At 47.0% G+C, this 22,816-nt stretch overlaps 1 protein-coding gene across 4 annotated transcripts in view; it reads right to left on the bottom strand.

Moving 5' to 3' along the window:
• Positions 1–22,816, bottom strand: part of CHD9 (chromodomain helicase DNA binding protein 9) — a 244,095-nt gene that overhangs the window by 211,541 nt on the left and 9,738 nt on the right. For 2 of the 4 annotated variants that reach the window (XM_067718613.1, XM_067718618.1), the window contains exon 1: positions 3,762–4,002. The exons of the other annotated variants lie outside the window; for them this stretch is intronic. The gene's annotated coding sequence lies outside the window, so the exon portion shown is untranslated. Of the gene's footprint in view, positions 1–3,761; positions 4,003–22,816 lie in introns of those variants that run through there. 4 annotated transcript variants of the gene reach the window in all.

Genomic DNA, 22,816 nt, shown 5'->3' with positions numbered 1-22,816 from the left:
CCTTTCTTTGCTGCCATCATGAAATGGGTTTCCAACACTGGCCATGCAGTTTCTGATTGCGCCATCAGAATCAGGCACAACCTTCTTTAACTGAAAATGGCCAACTCCCCCTTGGGTTGGTTCAGTACAGGGGGGAAAAGAAAATGGCACAGTTAACCCTTTCTCTCCATGCTTTGGTAACCGAGCAGATAAAATGCCAAACATGTAGTAAAGGACTTAAACGAAGTCAAAGCTTCGGTTTTGGAAAAATTTTCTTGGCCGACCTCTGGGAAGAGAGGCAGTCCCTCGGGGACTCATAGCAAACAAGGTATTTCCTCTGTGTGGGCTTAGCAAGAGTAAACGTGCAGTGAGGTAGTTTATGATGGAGGGATGCTTGAATGAAAAGGGAGAAGAGTCAACAAATTGTGTTTCAGTCCTGACTCTACCTCAGCACTTATCATAGGATCTTAATTTTTACAGCCTGAGTAGCCTCCTCTATAAAATGGAATCATAATCACTGCCTCACCCACCTTCCTGGACCAAAAGATATAAAAGGTTACAAAGCATTTTTAAAACTCTGTGGCACTAGAGGTGAACGTTAGGGAAATAAACATAAGACAAAATACCTTTTGGTGATAATTACGAAGTTTTCAGAGAAGCAAACATATCTTTAGGATCCGATACATCATAACTTTCTAGTCTTAAACCTACATCTGCTGCATTACCTGGGACAAGTCCCCTAGCCTCTCTGAGCCTTAGTTTCCTCACTGAAAAATGCTGTTAATGCTACCTACTTAACAAAGTAGTTAGCTATGAGAATTAGGTGGAGTAACCTATACAAAATGGAGAGCTCACCAGTTTCTTTCCCATGTACCTTGGGTAATGAATCATGGCCTCAATCAAAGGATACTTCATTTGCTGATTTGCTTCATTCCTCAAACTCTCTGTACTGTCTCTCAATTTTTCTGTAAATCTATAAGTGTTCTAAAAAATAAAATCTATTAGTTTAAAAAAATATGTATTTAAGATGTAAAGTGATTGAAAAGGGGGACTCTGGAGCCAGACTGCTTGAGTTTGAATCACAGCTTTGCCGTGTACTAGATGGATGACCTGGGGAAATTTAGTAACAGCTTTGTACTTCAGTTTCCACATCTATAAGCACTATGTAAATTTTTGCTATTAATATAAAATAATACTAATTATTATTATTATTACATTGCACTCAACAATGGGAATACAGTGATGAACAAGGCAATTTAAGCAAAGCCCTCTGAAAGCACCCACCGTTATCTTAAATGTAGACCCAAAGAGGTTAAGTTACTCCACCAGGGCCACATAGCTAGTTAATGAGAGAGGACTAGAGAAGACCAGCCAGGACTAGTTAGAGACTTCCAGATTGCAAGCCACTGTCTTTCCACTGCCCCATGCTGTGCAATCAGATTCAAACCTGGACACTGCAGAGTCCTGGAACTACCACAGTGGATTCGGGAAGTCAGTTGGAATTGGCCCAATAATTCTGTGCATTCCTGACCTCCACCCTCTTTCTACATCCCATTCCTTAGGGTGTTGTCCTCGCCTGGCTTACATGTGGATCTTCCTGCAAATTTCAGAATTGGAGTTCACGGTGGAGACAACGTGGAAATGCCACATCCCCCATACCACTTGCATTTCTTTTGTGCTTGTGAATCTTATACAAGAACAAAGGTTGAGTCTCTCAGAGACGTTCTGGAAAGGGACAGATCCAGGTGTGGTGGGGCCTGACGTGTATACAATACTGCGGGCTCGCTTTTAGGAAAGGAATACGTAATTACAAATTAAAAATTAGGTACCAGGCCTTGGAATGCATGCAAATGAAGGGCCCTGAAATTTAAGCATTATTAGCTTCCTGGTAAATCCAGCTCTGCTCCTACAGTGACTAATTCCCTTCTTTCCCTCTTCCCTTCATCTTTGCTTCCACCCGTGTCACTTGCACCTGCCCTGCCATCTAGCACTCACTGTGCCCCAGGCAGTAACTTCTTCTTAAGTTTACATTCTGATTTTAAAAATGAACTTTGCTCCAGTCTGCAGATTATTATCCAAATTATGATACAGGCACAGCTTTTCTTGATATGAAAGAATAAAATGATGTACAGTTAACCTGTGGGTGGCATGTAATCATGCTCCGCGGGGCTGTGCATTATTAGACTTGATAGACCACAAAGTAGCCAGAAACTTCTGTTTTCTGTTTGCATTTGTGAACACACCCAGGGCCAGGCTCTTCTATGTCTGGGACATTCAGCAAATAAAATGATCCTCTCAGAAGGGGCTGGGGCTGGGGTTGGGGGTCCCTGGCGGTCCAGTGGTTAAGGCTCTGTCCTTTCACTACAGGGGGTGCGGGTGTGATCCCTGGTGGGGGAAGATCCTATGTGCGGCAGGGCGTGGCCAAACAATTTAGAAAAAAAAACAAAAAGAAGAAGGAGGGAATGATATAACAATCTAGAGAAGAGAACATCGTATAGTTACGCATAATTATGCATGATTAATAGAATACTTTTACACATGCCATCTGACCTAACGCTCACACCATTTGATGTACGTAGTGTGGTTTTATTAAACCCCTGCCCCCGGTGACAGATTGGAGACTGAGGCCTACAGTGACTGAAGTTTGATTCTGAACCCTTCCCTGCTGATTTCCTTTCCCACAGCACCGCCCCCATTATCCTCACATTCAGGGGACACAAAGAGTGCACAGGCCGCAACTGCACAAAGAACCCATAGACAAAGTAAGTCGAGGCTGTTTTGTGGGTGATTTGGGGACGGGAACTTGTTCCTTGTGGGTAGGGGTGGGGTGGAGCTATTTTCTCGGCTGGGATTATCCCGATGAGTCATCTAGGTTGATCCCATGATTTGCATAGTTCCTCACCTTTCCCCTCCCCTGGACAGCAGTATCACCCAACCCTGGAGCCGGGATCGCATGTGCCCTTCACTGCCCTGCTTGTCCCCGGCAGCCCGCTCAGTCGGGGCCTGGCACGGAGCCACCAGCCCGAAGCAGGAGGGGAGGAGGCGTGTGTCTCCCAGTGGCTGTCAGCTTTCCCAGCTGACTCAACTCGACACCTCCCTCCCCCCGCCGGGCACACAGCCTCCAGTTTTCAGGCTTGTCTGGTGGTTCTCAGTGGGGAGCACCCCCTTCCTACTGCCCGGGGCGCCTGGTCTGCAGCCTGGGGCTGCCGGCAGCGGCACCAGGGCCCCCTGCCCGCTGGCCTGGCGGGCCCTCTCTCAGGACGATTCGAACCTGCTGCAATGGAGAGTTCAGAATATGGGTCAAGGTGCTCTCAGAAGGGCCCAGGGGAGGATCACCTGACCGGGAGGTGGATGACTCAGCGGGAAGGGAAGGGGTGCGGGCTGGAATCTCCTGGCCCACGGGGCCTGGAGGAGGAGGGCAAGTTGTCTCCATCTGGCTGCCTGCCAGGGGAGGAAGAAGAAGGAGACGGAAGGAAGGATAAAATGACCGCGGGTGACCCGACTAGGGTGGAGTCCAAATCCTCCCCAGAGCAGGCTGTCGCCCTCACGGAGCTGAAGCCACTCCCAGGTCAAACTGCCACTGTGGCTGTAAAGACCTAATTAGCTGCCTCCCCTGCCCAAGTGGGAAATCAAAAGGACAGAGCGCTCATCTCTCCAGACTCCAACCACCCAAGGCCCCTACAAGAAACCCAAGCCACCGGCCTAGCATGCAAAGGCAGCCGTCCCTCACAGAGGCGATTTGGCTTCTCCCCCAATTAATCCCGAATGTGAAAATTACTAACCCATTTTATTTTACATCTCCACGCGGCGGGGGCCTCCTTTCAAGGGTGTGGCAGGGGTCGCAGTTGCTGGAACAGCAGCTGCGCTGTCTGAGCCTCACTTCCTCTGGCTCCAGCTGCAGGTTCGTCAGGGCCAAGCAGGGAGTTTCCTCATTCTCTGGGCTTTCGGCTTTTCTAGGCGGCCACCCGCACCTACCACCCTCCGCAGCTGCTCGCCCGCCCTCTGTGGGTAGCGAGTTTGGGACTCCCTGGTCCCATGAGTCAGAGCCAGGCTGGAGACAGACAGCAGGCTTCCTTTATTAAATCAGCCTCCTGCCCTGTACACCACAGAGGGAAGCTATAATTACTCGTTTGGCCTGGCTCTGAGAACTGAGCCACAAATGCTTGACTAGGAGGGATGGTTCCTGATTCCTGCATTTATCTAGTGCACCCCAGTTTGGAAATACAAACAACAGCCAGGGGTTCAAGCCTGTTACGCATATGTCAGATGTTTTGCACATATAACAGCGTGCGCTGGACCTGGACACTGATGGAGATTGCTAGAAAAATTGCTATATTAATGCTGCCAGGAGTTTTTTGTTTTGTTGTGTTGTGTTTTGTTTTTTTAATGCGTCCTGCCTTGCTGCCAGTCTCATTTGAGGCAGGCTGCTCATTGCTGATGTTGGTTTTTAAGAGATAAAGGAAAAGGCAACAAAACATTGTTTTGGATCCTCAGGACTGTTTTAGCCATCTGGCATAGAGACACAAAATCTCTGGCCTCCCAGGGCCTACAGAAGTGTTTGAAACCTGAACCCTGAAAAAAAGAGTTGGCTCTAAAAGAAAAAATTAAACCACCAAATGAAAATAATATAGCCAATCTTCATTAACTGTTCAATTTACTATTCGTTGGCTTATTCACTCATTCATTCATTCATTCCTGGAAGCGTACATTTCTGCCATTCATTCACCAAAGATCTGCTGAGCTGTTTCTCTGGCCAGGTATAGTTTCAGGCACTATAGTTTCAGGGCTACATAAGTGCTAAACCAATTAAAGATATAGACAGAACTAAGCAAATATTCCTGCCCTTGTGGGTGAATAACGGACACAAAAATAAGCAAATTATATGGTATGTTAGAGATAATAAGTGTGATTGATAAGAGGAAAAAAATAGAGCAGGGTTAGGGGAATTATTGGTAAAGGAGAAATTCATAAACATCTCATGACATTTAAGAACAATTTGCAGGTTAGAGTTCTCTCACAGTGAGAGTTCTCAAGTCTGCATAATAATTGCTGAGAAATTATAACCAATCATAAATGAGTTACATTTGACTACAGTAAAATTATAAAAATCTTCTAAGCTTTGTTTAGAACCAAAATTTGGGTGCATGTTAAATATATCTGATGGGAGATAAAAAGTAAAAGTGCCAAGGCATCTGACCCTGCCTCTGGGTACCGGTAAGCAAAGGCACTTCGTTCAAGTATTACTGGATACCTATAATATAGTGGTTAAGGGCTTGGGTGTCAGATGCCAGGGTTCAGGTATGGTGAATGGATCCATCATTTACTATTTGTGTGATTCTGGGAAAGATATTTAATTTCAGTTCCCCCTCTTTTATAAGAGGGTAATACAGAACCTACCTTATAGGGTTTCTGAAATGATGAAACAAGATAATAAAAGTAAAGGTGTTAGTTAGGATAGCACCTGGCACTTAGTACGTGCTCAATACCTGTTAATCTATTATTATCGTTGCGGTTAGGATGATCACAGTGATGATAACAATGAGTTGCCAGGCACCGTGCTAGGTATTGGGGACCCACAGCTGAAGAAGACAATGACATGGTCCCAACTGGGAGAGACTTTGCAAGCATGTTGTGCTTCATTAAATCTCACGGCCCCCTGGCAGGGTGATCCCCACTGCACCACTAATCATTGTTAACCATACTTGGATGGCCGATAAAAACGAACAGACCACAGTGAGACACCATTTGATAACCTTTCAGTTGGAAAAAATTAAGAAGCCTGATAATGCCAAGTACTGGAGAGGAGGTGGATCAATAGGATCTTCACACGTTCATTGCTGGTGAGATGGTAAATGGGTACATTCACATTGTTTTTCAGGAGGTGTGTGCAAAACCTTCAGCTCAGCATGTTCAAAGGAGTGGAAAGCTGGTAACGACTCAAATGTTCATTGACAGGAGAATAAATTTATACTTGTGGGGCCTCTCACCTTCTGAGATGGCCCACCCTCTGTCTGTGGAGTGTGTTTCTCCCAAGGCAGTTTTCGCCTTTTGAGATGGACCACATTCTTTCTATGGAATGTGTATCTCTCTAAATAAATCCACTTCTTACCTATCAAAAAAATAAAAAGTACTCATGGGATGTGATAAAGAGGACAAAGGGACCATACATAGCTCTATGCTACAATATGGATGAATTTTAGCAATATAATATTTTGAGGAAAAAGTATATTTCAGAAGACTACATACAGCAGAATATTCTCTTAAGCAAGGTAAAAACAAGATCTAAGCAATGCAACTTTTAGAAAAATATATTAAAATTAATTTTTAGAAAGCAATGAATGGTAAAGTCAAGATTCAGGATAGGTGAGGGAGGCGAAGTGATGGGAAGGGCTGAAACACATAGGGAGAAGTGGGTGGTGGGTTCACAGGTGTTTACTGTATTATAAATAAATAAGTAAACATAAATAAATAATAAATAACCAGATGCATGCTGTGCAGGGTCCAAATGAAGACGAAAGAATGTCATGAATCAAAGATTATGAATGATCCTGTGTACTTGGATTCAATAAAAGAGAAAATGAAACTCTACTCTTGGGATGGGTGTGAAGCACACCTCGGAAGGGTGTGGGCTTGTCAAGACAGAGTGGATAAAGGACCCTGAAGAAGGGCAGGGGTGTGTGAGTTTCCATGAGGATTAGGCAGCATTGACCTTGGAGGTGGGGGACCCTTCACCAGTCACGTGCTGCTGTGCCGGTTCAGAATTGTCACCTGCAGTCAGAGGGCAGGAGCAAGTGGTCACTGTGATGGGGGCAGCAAAATGTCCCTGGCAGAGCCCTGTTCACGTCCTGGGTCTATCCACGTGGTGGCTGGCCCTCAGTGCCCTCTCCCTGGGGTCTTTGCCAGGCCTGCCCTGGATAGACTTCTAGTTCCTGTGTGTTGTTCTCTCTCTGCCCGGCCTGGCCCTGACTTGAGGGATGCTGGCTGTGTGCAGAGAACCCCGTTCCAGCTGGGAGTCCTGGCACCTCCCCCAAGGAGATGCAGTTTGGTCACTGAACCCACAGTCCTAGCCCTTCTCTCTCTTGCTCTGGGGGGAGCCCAGGGGGAAGTGCACTCAGACAGCTAAGATGCCTGCAGTCATGGCCAGGCCCATGGGTCACAGGCTGGATGGAGCAAGCACGTTTTCATTGATAAAAAGGCCCCGGAAGCTGGCACCAAGCAGAGAAAACTTGTTAGGCCCAGGTGATTGATTTCACGGACAGAACTAACTGGGATTCTCAGAGGCACACGGAGGGCGGTCCTGTCTCTCTTTTGTGCTACTGCTGGTGGGGTCAGGGCTTTCAAGTTCTGGGAGCTGCTCAAAAGCCCCTCACCCAGCCCCACGCTCCAGAACAATCATTGATACCTCAAGAGACTGGAATCAGAAAGACCCTAGATCAGGTTGTAGGTGGGCAGTTTCTAACTGTCTCATTAGTTTAATTCTCTAAACCTAAACAACGGGGAAAATCATATGGTCATTGCCTGACTAAAAGGCATCAGTGAGGACCACATGACATAACTGAGAACAAAGTGCTTATCAAACAGAAAGGTCCAGTACATTTGTGTTAGAACACACGCCCGTCGAGGGTGGGAACTGTGTCTGACTCCTTCTCTGCTGGACTCCCAGGATCAAGGACAGTGCCCGGCACGTAGTAAGTGCTCAATAAAAATACTTCTGGAATGAATGAATTGGAGTATTATGGATTAGAGTAAAACTAATGATGATGAGGATCATTCCTGACCATGATATGAAAATTAATTTCATCTTGACTACATACCAGGCAAAACGCTAAAAGCTTTTCATTGATAGTTCCATTTAAGCTTCACAAAAACCCAATGAAGGAGGTGCTAGTATTATTCCCATCCTGCAGGTCAGTTAATGTGATCCAGGGAAGTTAGTGATTTTCCCAAGGCCACACCCTGGCAGAACAGGTTATTACCCAGGTGACATATTTAGGGGGTTCGGAGAGGCTTGTTCCCCGGAAGCGGAACACAGGCAGCCTTGGTGCCTGAGAGGCCACCATGATATCAGTGGATTCTGACACCTTGAATGCCGCAAGATTCCAAATGAAAGTGCAGACACCTCTGAAAAACAGTTAAACCTAACTGTCTCATCAGGGAATAATCTGGCTTATCTGTTTTCTTCCTAAGTGTAGATGGTGGGGTTCTCTTGCAGGGATGGGATTCAGGGGAGTTTCCCCGAGTGAGTGGGGATTACACATGGCAGACTGGAGGGCTGCTACGAAGGGGGCTGAGAAAGGGTCCAAGATGCATGTTGGCTGTTCTGTTGAGAATTGGCCTAGGACTTCAGGAGGGCAAAAGGGTGTTTGGGTCCCCAAATCGCCTTTATGGGGTGTTTTTACAGAGCAGCTGGAGGACACTGGAAGAAGGCTATCTCAGAGAGGGGTAGCAGTATTGGGGAATTATCATAGGAGCCTTGCTTTTATGTTTGAATTTTTTATAATAAGAATATATTCACTTACTACTTGTGTGGTTAAAAATATATTGAAATAAATGAACAACTAAGTGAAGCGGGGGTGGAGGAAGGTTGAGAAAAGGTCATGGGTTGGATCCTCCAAAGGAACGCAGCTTCCAAGACTGCAGAGCCCGCGCCAGGCTGCAGCTCTCCAGGGCTTGGCTGATTTACTGGAGATGAACGGCAGCCCCCAGCATTCCCAGGGCATGGCGGCCAATGAGCCTGATCCACAGCTGGGGGGGGAAGTATTTGCCTTTGCAGTTGGCAGCATGTCTGTGCCTCTGAGCCTTCCTCATGAGAGACTCATTATGCAGTTTGGTCACATGCCCTATGCATTTTAATGAATGAGTCAGGGGACAGACTCAATTTGAAAGAGGAATCGAAGCTCTCTAGGCTGGGTGAAGGGCTCTCAAGGGATGCTCTCACAGCTTGGATTACAAGAAAAGGAAAGAAGGAAGCTATTTCCGTTTAGAAAAAGGAAAGGAAGGTCAGAAGGAAGGAAGGAAAGAAGGAAGGAGAGAGGAAGCAAGGAAGGAGGGGAGGAAGGAGGGAGGGAAGGAAGAAGAGAAAGAGGCAGAAAGAACGGTGTAGAGTTCAGAAAACAGTCCTGGAACAGATGCTGCTCACCAGACACTCCCTTGCTCTTTACCCTCCACTTATTTACTCAAAACATTCAGTGCTTTTTAAGTGTCAGCTACCATGTTAGGCAGGGGAGTTACAAGACAAATGAGATAGAGTCCTTGCCCCAAAGGTCTCTGCAAAAACCAAATGGGTTTGGTCAAGTCAGAGCAACTACACAGGGGTCTAATTTGGGAGGTGGGGTGGGCAAAAGAAGGTCATGTTCACTCCCTTCCTGGGAAGGGAGGTCCCTTACTGATGGTCAAGGGCTATCATCTCTCTAGCGCTTCCCGCTTGCCAGACACGGGGTGAGCAGTCCACGGTGAGCATCTCACTGAATCCTGGCAATAATCCCACGAGGCAGATCCTGTTACTGTCACATTTTTTACAGAATAGGAAACCGAAGCAGAGTGAGCCGCCTGCCCAAGGTCACCCAGGGATTTGAACTCAGGTCTGTCTGACTCCAGAGCTCTTGGCAGTTCAGGTCTCCGCTGTCAGCCAACCACTGGATGGGGAATGCTGGGGAAGGCCTTTCCCTTCCCAGGCTGCCTTCCAAGAACACTCTGAACCCCCAGGAGGAAGAGGTTGGTGTGAATCCAGATGCAGTCAGCGCCAGGCAGCCTGGGAGTGGATCTGAAACCTCACTGAGCGAGGCTGTGTGTGAGACTCAGAGCCCAAGGGCAGCGGGGAGAGGAAGGAAACGCAGCCTCACGGCGGTCAGTTGGGGCAACGTGCCCGTTCCCAGCCTCCACACCACAAAACACAGGGCAGCAGATGCTCAGCAAACGGGTGTGTGGGAGTGAGCCGTACCCTTAGATGGCGGTCGAGCAGGCAGTATCACTGAATTACTCAACAAAGCCACCTCGGCTTTGAACTTTGAGCCAGGCTCTGCTGGAACAGGGCCTGGGGGGAGAGGGGGGGCTCTCACCACTGTGAAGAGGATGTCTGCCATCCCCCTGCCACCCCCAAGTGGGAGAACACAGCCTGGGAAGAAGGCAAGAACTGAAAAGCCACGGCACACCCACATTCTCATGAATTTTTACAGCTGGAGAGAAAGAGCGATACACAAACATAGCAGGACACAGGGGCCCTGGGCTTCGTGCTGGAGAGAAAAGCAAGGCCACCTGCCATGAACCTGGCCTGTACACAGAGACAGGCAGCTTTTACTGAGTGATTACTACATGCCAGGGCTGTCATACACATTATTCCCTTGGACCCTACTGCGTCCTCGTGAGGGAGGTACTGTCATCATCCATCGTACCCAGGAGAGACTGATGCCCAGAGAGATGAATAACGTGCCACTGTCTGTTTTTCCCCACTTCTGGTTTCCATGAGAAGAGATTTTCCCTGAACACACTTTTGGTCTTGACTCTCACTGCCCATGCCCATGGAATGACGTCTGACTGGAAAGCTTGGGAAGGCTATCCGCAACGTTCTGCTCTGCCCCCTCCTCCTTCCAGGCTGTTAGGAAGCCAATTTGTTCTCACACTAAGCTACATCCCCCATGCTAGCTTTCGTGATAATTAAGGTGGTACCTTGGCTCTCTGCCATTCCTTTGTCCTTTTTATTCAGTGTGTTCAGAGCCGGGATGTAGAAGAGGGGTGCTGTTTTTTGGAAGGCTCTTTGGAGAGCCCAACAGCACTTAGGAGGATCCCAAGTGCTCTGGCCAAACCACCCCCATTTAACTGGGGATTCTGCTCTCTCTCCATGTCTTGGCAAAGGACACTCTTGGCTCTGGGACCACTTTCCCTTGGGAGAAGTCAGCCTGGCAACAAACGCGGCCGTAACCCTCCCCCCAATGTTTTTTGGACTGGCACCTTTTTTCCGGGACGAGGAAAACTAAGTCCTGTACCCAGTTTCTTGTTGTACATGGAATTGGTCATGAGAGGGTATCCCTGGGGTGGCAGGGTCTTGGCCTGTGTACCAGCTCTCTCCCTTGCCACCTGCCCGGGCATCAGTGATGGGTACTTGACCCCACCCAGGCTGCTGCCAGTCTAGACTGCTTACTCTGCAACAAACCTGGGCAGCTGACCCAAACCCCCTGTCAGGCCCTGATTAACCCATACACTGTATGTCTCAGTTTCCAGTTCCAGTGGATCTGCCAGGGGATTCAGAGCCAGTTATGTTATGTGGCACCAGCTGCCGAGCCCATATTACCTGGCTGTGTGACGGGGGGCAAAGTCCTGACCTGCTCTGTGCTCTGATTTCCTCATCTGTAAAAGGGGTAGTACCTGTTCTCCTGTCTGTCTCCCAGGACTGTGGTGAGATCAAATATGTAGAACATAGTTGAAAAAGAACCAAAATACTCCATGAGATAGAAGGGAATTTTTAAAAATCATTTTTATCAGCTTTTATAATGTGCCCAAAGACTTATGAAGCATCTATAGCAAACATATTCAGCTTTGTCATCAGGGCTGGGCCACCTTCGTTTTGGTAACCTTGCCCAACTCCCTCTGCAATTTCCCTCTAAGAATCACCCCTCCCCTTCCCCTCAGTCATACAGATCTAGGGACTCCGCCTAGGAAAATGAGTGCATCTCATTTCTTTGGACCACAGTGATTGCTTCACAGATGGTCATGTGACCCCATGAGGATCAGTGAGACTTTTCCTAGGACTTCTGGAAAAGAGATGCTCTCTGGAGATCCTGAAAGGATACAGGGGCTAAAGCGGATGCTGTCATCTTGTTTACCACTTTAACCCAAAACTCAAATTGAAACATAAAATATGAACCAAGAAGTAGAGAGAAACCAAGTCCTGATTTTGACATTAGAACCCCAAACCCAGCCAGGACCACCAGTGATAACGTGATTTGCAATAAGCAATAGAAATATTTGGTCTGGGCTTCCCTGGTGGCGCAGTGGTTGAGCGTCTGCCTGCCGATGCAGCGGACACGGGTTCGTGCCCCTGTCCGGGAAGATCCCACATGCCGCGGAGCGGCTGGGCCCGTGAGCAATGGCCGTTGAGCCTGCGCGTCCGGAGCCTGTGCTCCGCAAGGGGAGAGGCCACAGCAGTGAGAAGCCCGCATACTGAAAAAAAAAAAAGAAAAGAAAGAAATATTTGGTCTTCCTCCGTAGTTCTTGGCACGGAGGTCCTAAAACTCTTGGAATTTCCTTAATGAACAGAGCAGTAAAGGTGTCCTTTGTTATGTTCATAATGTGGCTTTTAGAAAGCACCTAAGGATGACGGCTGGTTACCAGGAGAACCAAACAAGTGATCAGAAGGTTGGAACTTTCAGTCACACCCTTGCTGACCTCCCGTGAGGGGTGAGGGCTGGAGATAGAGTTCAATCCCCAATGGGCAATGATTTAATCCATCATGCCTATGTTATGAAGCCTCCATAAAACTCCAAAAGGACTATTTTCAGAGAGCTTCCGGGTTGGTAAACACGTGATCTGGGGAGAGTAGTGGGCTGGGAGAGGGCATGGAAGCTCCGCCCCTTTCCCCATACCTTGCCTCATGCATCTCTTCCATTTAGCTGTTCCTGAGTTATATCCTTTCATAATAAACTGGTAATCTAGTAAGTAAACTGTTTTTCTGAGTTCTGTGAGCCACTTTAGCAAATTAAAGGAATCTGAGGAAGAGGTTGAGGGAATCTCTGATTTACAGCTGATCGGTTAGAAGCACAGGTGATGACCTGGACTTGGAAATAGTGCCTGAAGTGAGGTGGGCTTGGAGTGAAGGGCAGTTGCGTAACCTGTGGGATCTGACAGGTATTTCCAGGTAGGTGGGGTCAGGACTGAGTTGAACTGTAGGACACCCATCTGGCATCTCAGAGAATTCCTTGGACCACCCCCTCCAAACCACACACTGGAAAGTGGGTGCAGAACCCTCTCACCAGCCCTGGACTTCTCAGCTTAAGGTAAGGCGCCAAATTCCTTTTTTGTCCAAAGGCATCTTGGGTTGGATTTTCTGTCCCTGGTTACCAAGAGAATCCTAATGGACACAGTATTACCTCGTTTAATCTTTTCACCAACTGTGAGCTAAGTATCGGAACCCCTAACTCTACAGATGAGGAAGAGAAACAGGCACAGAGAAGTGATGTGATGTAAACGGTGCAGGCAGGATTTCAACCTGGCCTCCTGGCCCCTGGAGCCCGCATTCTATCCACTCTGCAGGGGCTTGGGAGTACAGCTGAGTCTCATAGTCATCTCTGTCACAGACTTCAGTCAGCAGTAGAGCATCTGCTGGCAGAGGAGAGCCCTGATTCTCTTGCAGCCAGTGGCTGAAGGAGGACCTAATTCACTTGGTGTTCTCTGCCACATGTGCCCTCTTCCTGGAAGAAAAACACCAACAGAGGAGGAGCTTAGTCAATTCCTACAGGGTTTAAGCTTGATGTCAAGGGCCTGGAGAGCTTGGAATGGCCCAATATCTTCTCCTTCCAAGGATTGATGTTCAGTGTCTACCTTTTACAGTTTTGGTTTTTTTTTTTTTTTGGCCATGCTGAAGGATCTTAGTTCCCTGACCAGTGATCGAACCCATGGCCACTGCAGTGGAAGCACGGACCCCTAACCACTGGACCACCAGGGATTCCCTAGAGTTCCACTCTTTTCTCTGAAGATACCAGACTCTGGTAAAATGCAAATACCTCTCAGGACTCCAGGGCTTACAACCTGAGCTGCTATCAGTGGTGACAGTTTTGTAGGAATAATGGCTTTGAGAGGGGTTTAGGGTACCAGGTGCATGGCTGGGCTGGTAATGGTGGCACTCTGGAAGAGGAAAAGGGTGCAGAACGGGACATCTGAGAATTGGATACGTTTCAGTTGGTTAAGGGAGCAGGTCATCCATGTAAGTGTGATAATGGGATCAAATAATACGCTATCTGGGATTTGCTGCAAAATAACAGGGGGATGGGGAAAGTAGGTGGAAATATAGATGAAATAAGATATATACACTAATATGTATAAAATAGATAACTAATGAGAACCTGCTGTATAGCACAGGGAACTCTACTTCATTTCGCTGTACAGTAGAAACTAACACAACATTGTAAAACAACTACGCCCCCCCCCAAAAAAAAGGATTGGCCATTAGTTGATCATTGTTGAAGCAAGGTTACCAGTACACGAGGGTTTATTCTGTCTACATAAGCATATGTTTGAAATATTCCATAGTAATATTTTAATTATGAATAATTAAAAAAACATGATTTAAAAAACATGTTTTGTGCTTTATTCTTTATATCTTGTATGCACCTCACAAATGTTTTCTCCCCATTTTAAAGATGGTAAAACTGAGGCTCAGAGAGTTTAAGTCATTTATGCAAGGTGGAATTGAGAGCTAAACCCAGGCTTTCCAACTCCTGTATCCCAAGGTTAGTCTGGGGCAGAGGGCAGCAGAGGCAAGCTGGCAGCCCCTGCTTGACGGGGGCTGACAGGCAAGGACCGGGGCTAGGTGAGCCAGTCTTGTCCACATCCAAGTCTTGCCGAGAGGCAGCCCAGCCTGTGTGTAACTGGTGTGGCGAAGACCCCGGCAGGGCCTCACGGATTCATTGAGCGCACAGTGGAAAGCTCCTGGCCACTGATTTCACATGCTTCTCGGTAGTTAAGAAAACACTGAGTCCAGCACAGCAGGCTCTGGCTCTGGACCCTTTCATGGGCATCCTGAGGACTGCTGCCTGAACATCTGGGTCTGATAAAGCCCACGTGGGCTTCCCTGCCGCCTTTGCCATAGCTATTTCCGCACGTACCCTTGAAGCTCTGTGCGTGTGGAGGGTCTTTTCTTTTCTTTCCTCCCAAACATATGGATTCCCAGCTCCTATTTCAAACTCAAATACTCCTCTGCTATAAACTCCCCAAAGCTCTCAATTTCCTTTTTCCATTGCTCATTCTTTCCTGAAGTGCATGAAAAAGCCTCTCTTAGCTCTGTTCCAATTTCCTTGTTTATGAAAGAAGGGCAAGGAGAACGGTGACTTCAATGATCAAAGTTAAGCAGGCCCTGATTCCTTCCTTAGGAGAGCACACCTCAATGACCTGGGAGATCCCAACTTACCAGGTACGAAAACAAATCACAGGAAAGCCCTGACTCCCCCCAAAACACTCATCCTGCAGGAGGCCTGATACAGTGCCAGCTGCTTCCTTTATCTGGCTGAAACGTCCTCTTTGAAAACCACTAATGGAATAGAAAGAAGAAGAGAAACGGGCATGATTCCCAGAAGGTTACTGCTGGAGTGGGAGTGTGTTATCTGGGAAGGGAAGAACAGGTCCTTGCCTGCTCCTTAGCCTGTGGCCTTGTGTTTCTTCATGATGATGGCAACTCACAACTTAGAGGCAGAAAGAAGCCAGTCCTCAGCACTGAAACACTGGACACATCAGCACCAACAGCGTGAGGGAGGAAAAGGGACTCAGTGCATCATGAAGCACCTGGGGGACAGAAGGTTCCCCACCCAGGGAGAGACCCTCAGGTGCCTTCACGGGGCCCAGCAGGTAACATAATGATAAAAGGCAGTGGACATTGGTTTCAGCCTGGAGGAGCCCTGGGTAGCAGCAGCGGAGCCTGGAGACAGCAAGTCCTCTCTGGAGGGGGCAGCAGCCATTCACCTCTGGCTGGTTATTCTTGTGGAAGAACGTGAGCCTGGTGTTGCCACATCTTCCATTTTTCCAAAGACGTGGAGATCTGGATTTTACATGAAGTCTCCCAGTTTGGGAACTGATTTTGATGGAACATATTGCGAAGGCTGACATTAGGAGCTCAATAAGATCTGTCTCGCAGTGCGAGTTCACCCAAGCACCCCTGGTTTGCAGCCCAGACCTAGTAACTGGTCCTCTACACCTGCAGTGTGGTCGGCAGCGCTGGGAGAAGTAGCCAGGAAGAGGTCAGAGGCAGCCACGGGGCAAAGGGCATCGCCTGGCACAGGAAGGAGGTAGCCCTGCCTGCTGTTCCTGGGCTCATAAAACACTCGCAGGCTTCTGTCATGTTACCATGCTGGATCTGCTACCAGTTGGGTCCTTACCAACAACGCTCCCATCCCCTTTAGAAATTCTCCTCCTCCCCAAGGCAGTTCATGTGGCTAGCTCAGAACTCTTTCTTCGGGAGAGGCAAGTCGGCACTTCAGCCTCTGACCACATTCAAGATAACCTTCAAGACAACTTAAAATTCACCTGCCCATGGAAGAAGCAAGTGACACCTTCCTTCCTCTCAGGGTTGACAAAACCGTGACCAGCAACTCTGCATCCTTAAGGAGCTCTTTCTTTCCCCCCAAAAGTCACATTGTGCTTTGAGGACAACTTCTGTTCCTCATCTCTGTGTGAGAGAAAAGAGGCACAGAGCTGGGAGCTATTTGCCCAAAGACACACCAGGGAGGACTCCTAATAGCTGGCAGAAACATGCACTAAGCTATTTTTTTTAAAAGTTCAGATGTCTTCCTGATTTGTACATAATAACGGTAAGTAAAATTTCCTCACAATGGGATGGTGCAGTAATCTAGAAGGCAGAGAGAGACGAGAAAAGCTTTTAGGCATGGGAACTCCCTGGTGGTTAGGACTCCGTGCTTCCACTACAGCGGCCCGGGTTCAATCCCTGGTTGGGGAACGAAGATCCCACAAGCCCTGGTGTGTGGCCAAAAACAGAAGGAAAAAAAAAAAAAGGTACGATCACGGAATCTCTTTCTCTGGCATTACCTTTACTCTACCAGGTAGGTTCTTTTATTCTTGCAATTCCCTGTATACAGGGAATGAGAAAGATGCGTGGGAGGAGATGACAAGAGAGAGTTTCAGAGCAAGGGAAAGTACATTGCACAAGCGATTGCCTGCAGCAGGGTGTGCGCGTGAATCTCTGGGTCTGGATTTGCATGCTTTGCCTGCGTGCAAGCCATTTTGGTAGAAGGAGAAGTGTTGTTTCTATACTTCAGTAAATACAATACCCTCCTAAGAGAACCTTCATGACTCCTGTCTCTCTCTCTCTCATTTCACCAATACACTGTTGCTGTTCATCTAATCAATATATATTTATTGAGCACCTTCTCGGTATCTGATACTGTGATATGCGCTGAGATTACATTGATGAACAAGAAAGACACAGTGTTTGTCCTCAGGGGACCCACTGTTTATGAGGGAATCAGACAAGTGAATGGGAAGATGCCATTCAGCGGGGTTAAGCCCTCAGATGGAGGAAGTGGACGTGGAGAGGGCACGGAGGAGGAAGCGTGACCTGATAGGCTGCGGGGGGAGTGGGGGGAACGTATTCTGGGAGAAGTGAGGTCTAGGCTGAGATCTGAAGGATGAGCTGGAACGAGACAAGGAAAAGGGAAGGGGAGCATTTCAGGCAGAGGAAACAGCATGGGCAGAGATCTGGAGGTCAGATTCTCCCTAGCACCGGATGAAAAGCTACTGTTTGTGCTAAGGCAAGTTCCATCCTGGGGAGGGTTTCAGGGGAGTTCTGGAGCCAAGTATGGGACCAACGTGGCATTGGTCATAAGCCAACCTTAAAAATCATTGTTCTCAAAAAAAAAAAAAAAAAACATTGTTCTCTGATTTAAACTGCTCAGTTAAAAGCATTTAAAATGGTCTCCAGTCCTTAGGGTGCTCAGAATATAGGATGGAGAACTAAGTGCTCAGGGGACACTGGAATATAGTCCCTCCTCCTGAGGAAGGACACAAATACTAAGGGTAAAGCACAGAACCTGAGAAAAACTGACTTTTTAATTCTAGTTTACAACAGAGGACAGAGAAAATTCATACTTTTGTCCTCTCTCTCTCTCTCTCTCTTTCACACACACACACACACACACACATACACACACACACACAAGCACTCTCCTGGTGAGCTAGGCAGGTGAGATTTTTTATGTTATTTTTTACAGAGGAGGAAACTGAGGCTCAAGGGGCAAAGCGTCCAAGGTTATTGGCTCATTCATTCACTCACTGACTCAACAACCATTAGTGGAGCACATGCTGCCAGCAGGCTTGCACACAGCGGTGAATGACACACGTACTCCCTACTCATGGGAGCCAGGGTTCTAACCCATTTCTTCCGATTCCCACCCCAGTACTCCATCCAATACACTGAACTGCAGTTGGATACGTGTTCTCTGGTGCAACACGCCAGTGGACGGGTGTTTACGGTCCTGTGCCCTGTCTTTGTCAGCACTACCCCCAGCCCCAAACATGCCATCGAGGCAAAAACAGCATAGTTGCTATGCAAATGTATCTTCAAGACAAGGTGCAGACCCAGATTTTCCCTGTAAGTCCCTCTTGTATAGAAACTGTACCAACCAACGGCTGTCCTGGCCCTGGTCGTCTTTGAGTCACTGGGAAATTTCCCATTGCACCTCCGCCCCCTGTACTAGCCCAAAGTGAAGGCTTTTAAACCCTCACCTTTTGCAAGTCTTCCCTCTAAACCCTGTCCCGTGGAAGTCGGGATGGGATAAAGGTTCTTTCAAAGCAAACTGGGGAAGATTGAAGGGGAGGAGAAAGCAGGCTGTGAGCAAGGGAATAGGAGACACCAGGCCCACTCTGCTTCCCGCACAATTGTGCTGTGAGCCAAATCTGGCCAAGGTCGGAGAGGACTGGCAAAACCCAACCAGACAGACATCCCTCAGAGATGCCTGGGAGAGGCTGGTGTATCTCCCCAGAGCCTGGGCAATGTTATTTCCTGGGGCGAAGCAAGTCACAAAGGATGAAAGCTGATGACTGAATGTCTGGGGCAGGGTGGGAGGCTTTGCCAGGAGGTGGAGGTGGAGTGGTGGAAAGGGAGGAGGGGAGGAGACTTGGCTGGTTCTGCACAGACACATCTCTTCATTTTTCCAGACTGGAAAAAGCTGTTTGCACTGTGCACATTTGCAGAGAGTCACAGTATTTACTACGCTTCCTGGCTCGACAGATTTCTTTCTGTCATTCAGTCAAACGCAGCTTGTATTTTTCATAGCCAGAGCCGAACAGACCGTGGAGGCTCTTCCCCCACGTTGTGTTCAAAAACACAGCACGAGTGACTCAGAAAGCCCGGCTCACGTGGGCAGCGGGAGCGGGTGGTGGTAGCATGTTGTAGAGATAAAGACCCATGTTTAGAAAAACACTGTCTTCCCCTTGGAGGGGTTTAATGACGCTCCTTGTTTTCCCGGCACACATTGTTTTTTGAGCAGCCGGAAGAAACAACTGCTGTACTAGAAAGTGATTCCTGCCCTTTGCATGTGACTCTCGGTTATCCATACTGACAGCGGTGGGTAGTTCAGGGGAGTAGGATAATTTTTAAAAGTGGTTAATAATAATATAGAAAATCCTTTCTTGCCAAAATCTGCCTATCCAGGGAAAGTTATCTGTTGAACCACTGTATGCTTGCTAAGAGATAATTCAATCCAACAAACATTAACCGAGCATGCCCCATGTGCATGGTATGGTGACAAGGGTGGATGTGTCCAAGCTGACCACAACCTAACATGCACTTTACCTTTTTAGTAGAAAACGGTGTGTGAGCCCAATGGCATTCACTGCCAGTGGTGGAATTCCAGGCACTAGGGATGGGCCAGGTCAGTAAGGAAAGTCTGTCGGGGGTAGGAGAGGGGAGAGCTATCCCAAACCCCTTCACATCATACTCCTAGGTTCCTGTATGTGTAATATACCAGCCAAGCCACCACACTGGGAGTGTAGTCATCAAATCTTGCTCAAAACCTCAGAGTCATGCTGCCCGAGAGTCCGAGAGTGGGTGCCTCATCTTCAGAGAGGACATAAAGACGTATTCAGGCAACCTCTGACCTCGCCAGCCAGGGGGAAGGTAAATAAACAGTTACCCTTGATGACACAGGATAGCATCACCTGATGCAATGGAATAGAGCCTCTAACTTCATCCTCTTCTTGGGTTGGCAAAGCAGAGTCCTCTTGCATTAATTTAAAGAGAGAAAGGGCCCACCCAGACTTCTCCTCAAACCTGCTTTTGAGCCAGGAGCCTTGGGACTTGGAGGGGTGGAGGCAGGCGGAGGAAAGTAGGGGAGGGTTTTTAGGGGACCAAGGGAGTCAGGGGAGCTAGAAATTCTGCACAGTCCAAGCTGATGATGCCAGATGTAGCTCAATTTTTTTTCTTTTAAAAGACTATTATGGGTTTCCTTTCCAAAGTGGAAATGCAGGGATGGAAAAATGACTTCCAGTTGCTATGGTAATAGGAGTTGGCTGGGCCTGTAGGAGCAGCAGCTGGAGTAGAGCTAGTGGCCGGGAACCTGGCCCCATGACAGAGGGAGCTTCAGGCTGGGGATAAGACAACAACAGGCTTTAGCAGGAAGGAGAAGGAGGAAAGATGAGAGAAAAGGAGACAGAAACTGTGTCTCCAGACATTGCAGCCTGTGAATCCTGCAGACATTAGCAGGGATACACAATGGGGTTTGTGTGTGCATGAGTGTGAGTGGCTGTGTTGTATGTGCATTCCCACAGGCCAAAAAAAAAATGAGAAGCAAAATAAATCCAATGCCTGAAAAAGAATGGCCGAGAAAGCCCTAAGACAGCTGAACGACTGAAGAAGAGAGGGCAGCCATTTAGGAGCCTTCCAGGAGGTTGTGGGAAATGCCTGAACAGGGACTGGCCCTCACATGCTGTGCTCCCTCACCTTTTGTCCTCACACAACTCCTCAAATTGAAACTAGTGTGGGCCAGCAACACAGCCGACAAAATCCCCACAGGGTTAGCAAGACTATGGGTGTCGGTAAGCTGGTTGTTCTATTTCATCTGCACCTCTAGGTGACTGTTTTTGTTCCGCGTAGAAAGAATCCATGACCCTGGGACTCTGGGGTCTTCTAGTCTGGGGCTTTGAAGGGGTCTGGATGTTCTCAACATCACATTCTGGGGAGATGTTTTGATTAGGCCTATGGTGACTTTAGGCCTTTGCTGGATCCCTCAGCAGGGCCCACCTGAGAGAATATTATGCCATTCCCACTCCTACCTCAGGAACAGGGACCACTCAGGCCCTCTCCTCCCATCACGTGGTGGTAAATCGATAGGGAGACCTCACATTTATGAAGGGACTCCAAGTTAGGCTTTTGACACTATATAATCCTATCACTCTCTCTATATATGCTGCCCCTGAGAAACACTGAGAGGATCATACAGTTTAAATGGACCACCACTCCGGTATCTTGTTTTGTATTTCTTCACTTTGCAATGTATCAGGAGCCTCAAAAAGTAGAAGTGAGCGCAAAAAAGAATAAAATACTTAGGACTAAACTTAACCAAGGAGGTGAAAGACTTGTACACTGAAAAATGCAAAACATTACTGAAAGAAATTAAAGAAGATACAAATAAGTGGAAAGACATCCCATGTTCATGGATTAATATTAAGATGACACTACTACTCAAAGTGATCTACAGATTCAGTGCAATCTCTCCCAAAATCCCAATGATGTTTTTTGCAGAAATAAAAAAATCCATACTAAAATTCATAAGGAATCTCAAGGAACCCCAAACAGCCAAAACAATCTTGAAAAAGAACAAAGCTGAAGAACTCAAACTTCATGACTTCAAAACTTATTACAAAGGTACAGTAATCAAAACGATATGCTACTGGCATACAGACAGACATATAAACTAGTAGAATAGAATAGAGAGCCTAGAAATAAACCCTCACATATATAGTCAAATGACCATTATGACCTTATTTCAGCAAGGTGCCGAAACAACTCAATGGGGAAAGGACAGTCTTTTCAACAAATGGTGTTGGGAAAACTGGATATCCAAGTACAAAAGAATGAAGCTGGACCTTCACTTTATGCCATATACAAAAATTACCTAAAATGGATCACAGACCTAAACATAGGCTCTAAAACTGTAAACTCTTATGAGAAAACATGAAAAAAAAGCCTCATGTCATTGGAATTGGCAACGATTTCTTGGACATGACAACAAAAGCACAGGCAACAAAAGAAAAAATAGGTAAACTGAACTTCATCAAAAGTAAAAACTTCTGTTTATCAAAGGACACTACTAACAGAGTGAAAAGGCAGACTGGGGGAAAATATTTGCAAATCACATATCTGATAAGGGATTAATATCCAGAATACACACAGAACTCCTGACTCAAAACAACAAAAAACTCAAACTGATTAAAAATTGGGCAAAAGATTTGAAGAGACATTTCTTCAGATATTCAAATGACCAATAAGTATATGAAAAGATGCTCAACATCCCTAATCATTAGGGAAATGCAAATCAAATCCACAATGAGATCCTATTAGAACTATTAATGAAAAAACAAACAAAACAAAATAACAAGTGTTGGCAAGGATGTGGGGAAATAGGAACCTTTGCCCATTGCTTGTGGGAACGTAAAAAGGTGCAGCCACCGTAGAAAATGGTGGGCGATTCCTTCCTTCCTTCCTTCCTTCCTTACTTTATTTACTATTTTTGGCCATGCTGTGCGGCCTGCGGGATCTTGGTTACCTGACCAGGGATTGAACCTGTACCCCCTGACTTGGGAGCGCAGAGTCTTAAACACTGGACCGCCAGGGAAATCCCAGCAATTCCTCAAAAGATAAAATAGAGAGTTACCTTATGATCCACTCTGGCTATATACTGCAAAGAATTAAAAGCAGAAATATTTGTACATCCATGTTCATAGCCATATTATTCAGAATAGCCAAAAGGTGGAAGCAACCCAAACGTCCATCAACAGATAAATGGATAAACCAAATGCTGTATATGCATACAACAGAATATAATTCAGCCTTAAAAAGGAAGGAAATCCTGACGTATGCTACAACATGAATGAACCTTAAAGACATTATACGAAGTGAAAT

The sequence above is a fragment of the Pseudorca crassidens genome, chromosome 20 (assembly GCF_039906515.1).
Source record: "Pseudorca crassidens isolate mPseCra1 chromosome 20, mPseCra1.hap1, whole genome shotgun sequence".
NCBI lineage: Eukaryota > Metazoa > Chordata > Mammalia > Artiodactyla > Delphinidae > Pseudorca > Pseudorca crassidens.
This window is presented reverse-complemented; position numbering and strand designations above follow the sequence as displayed.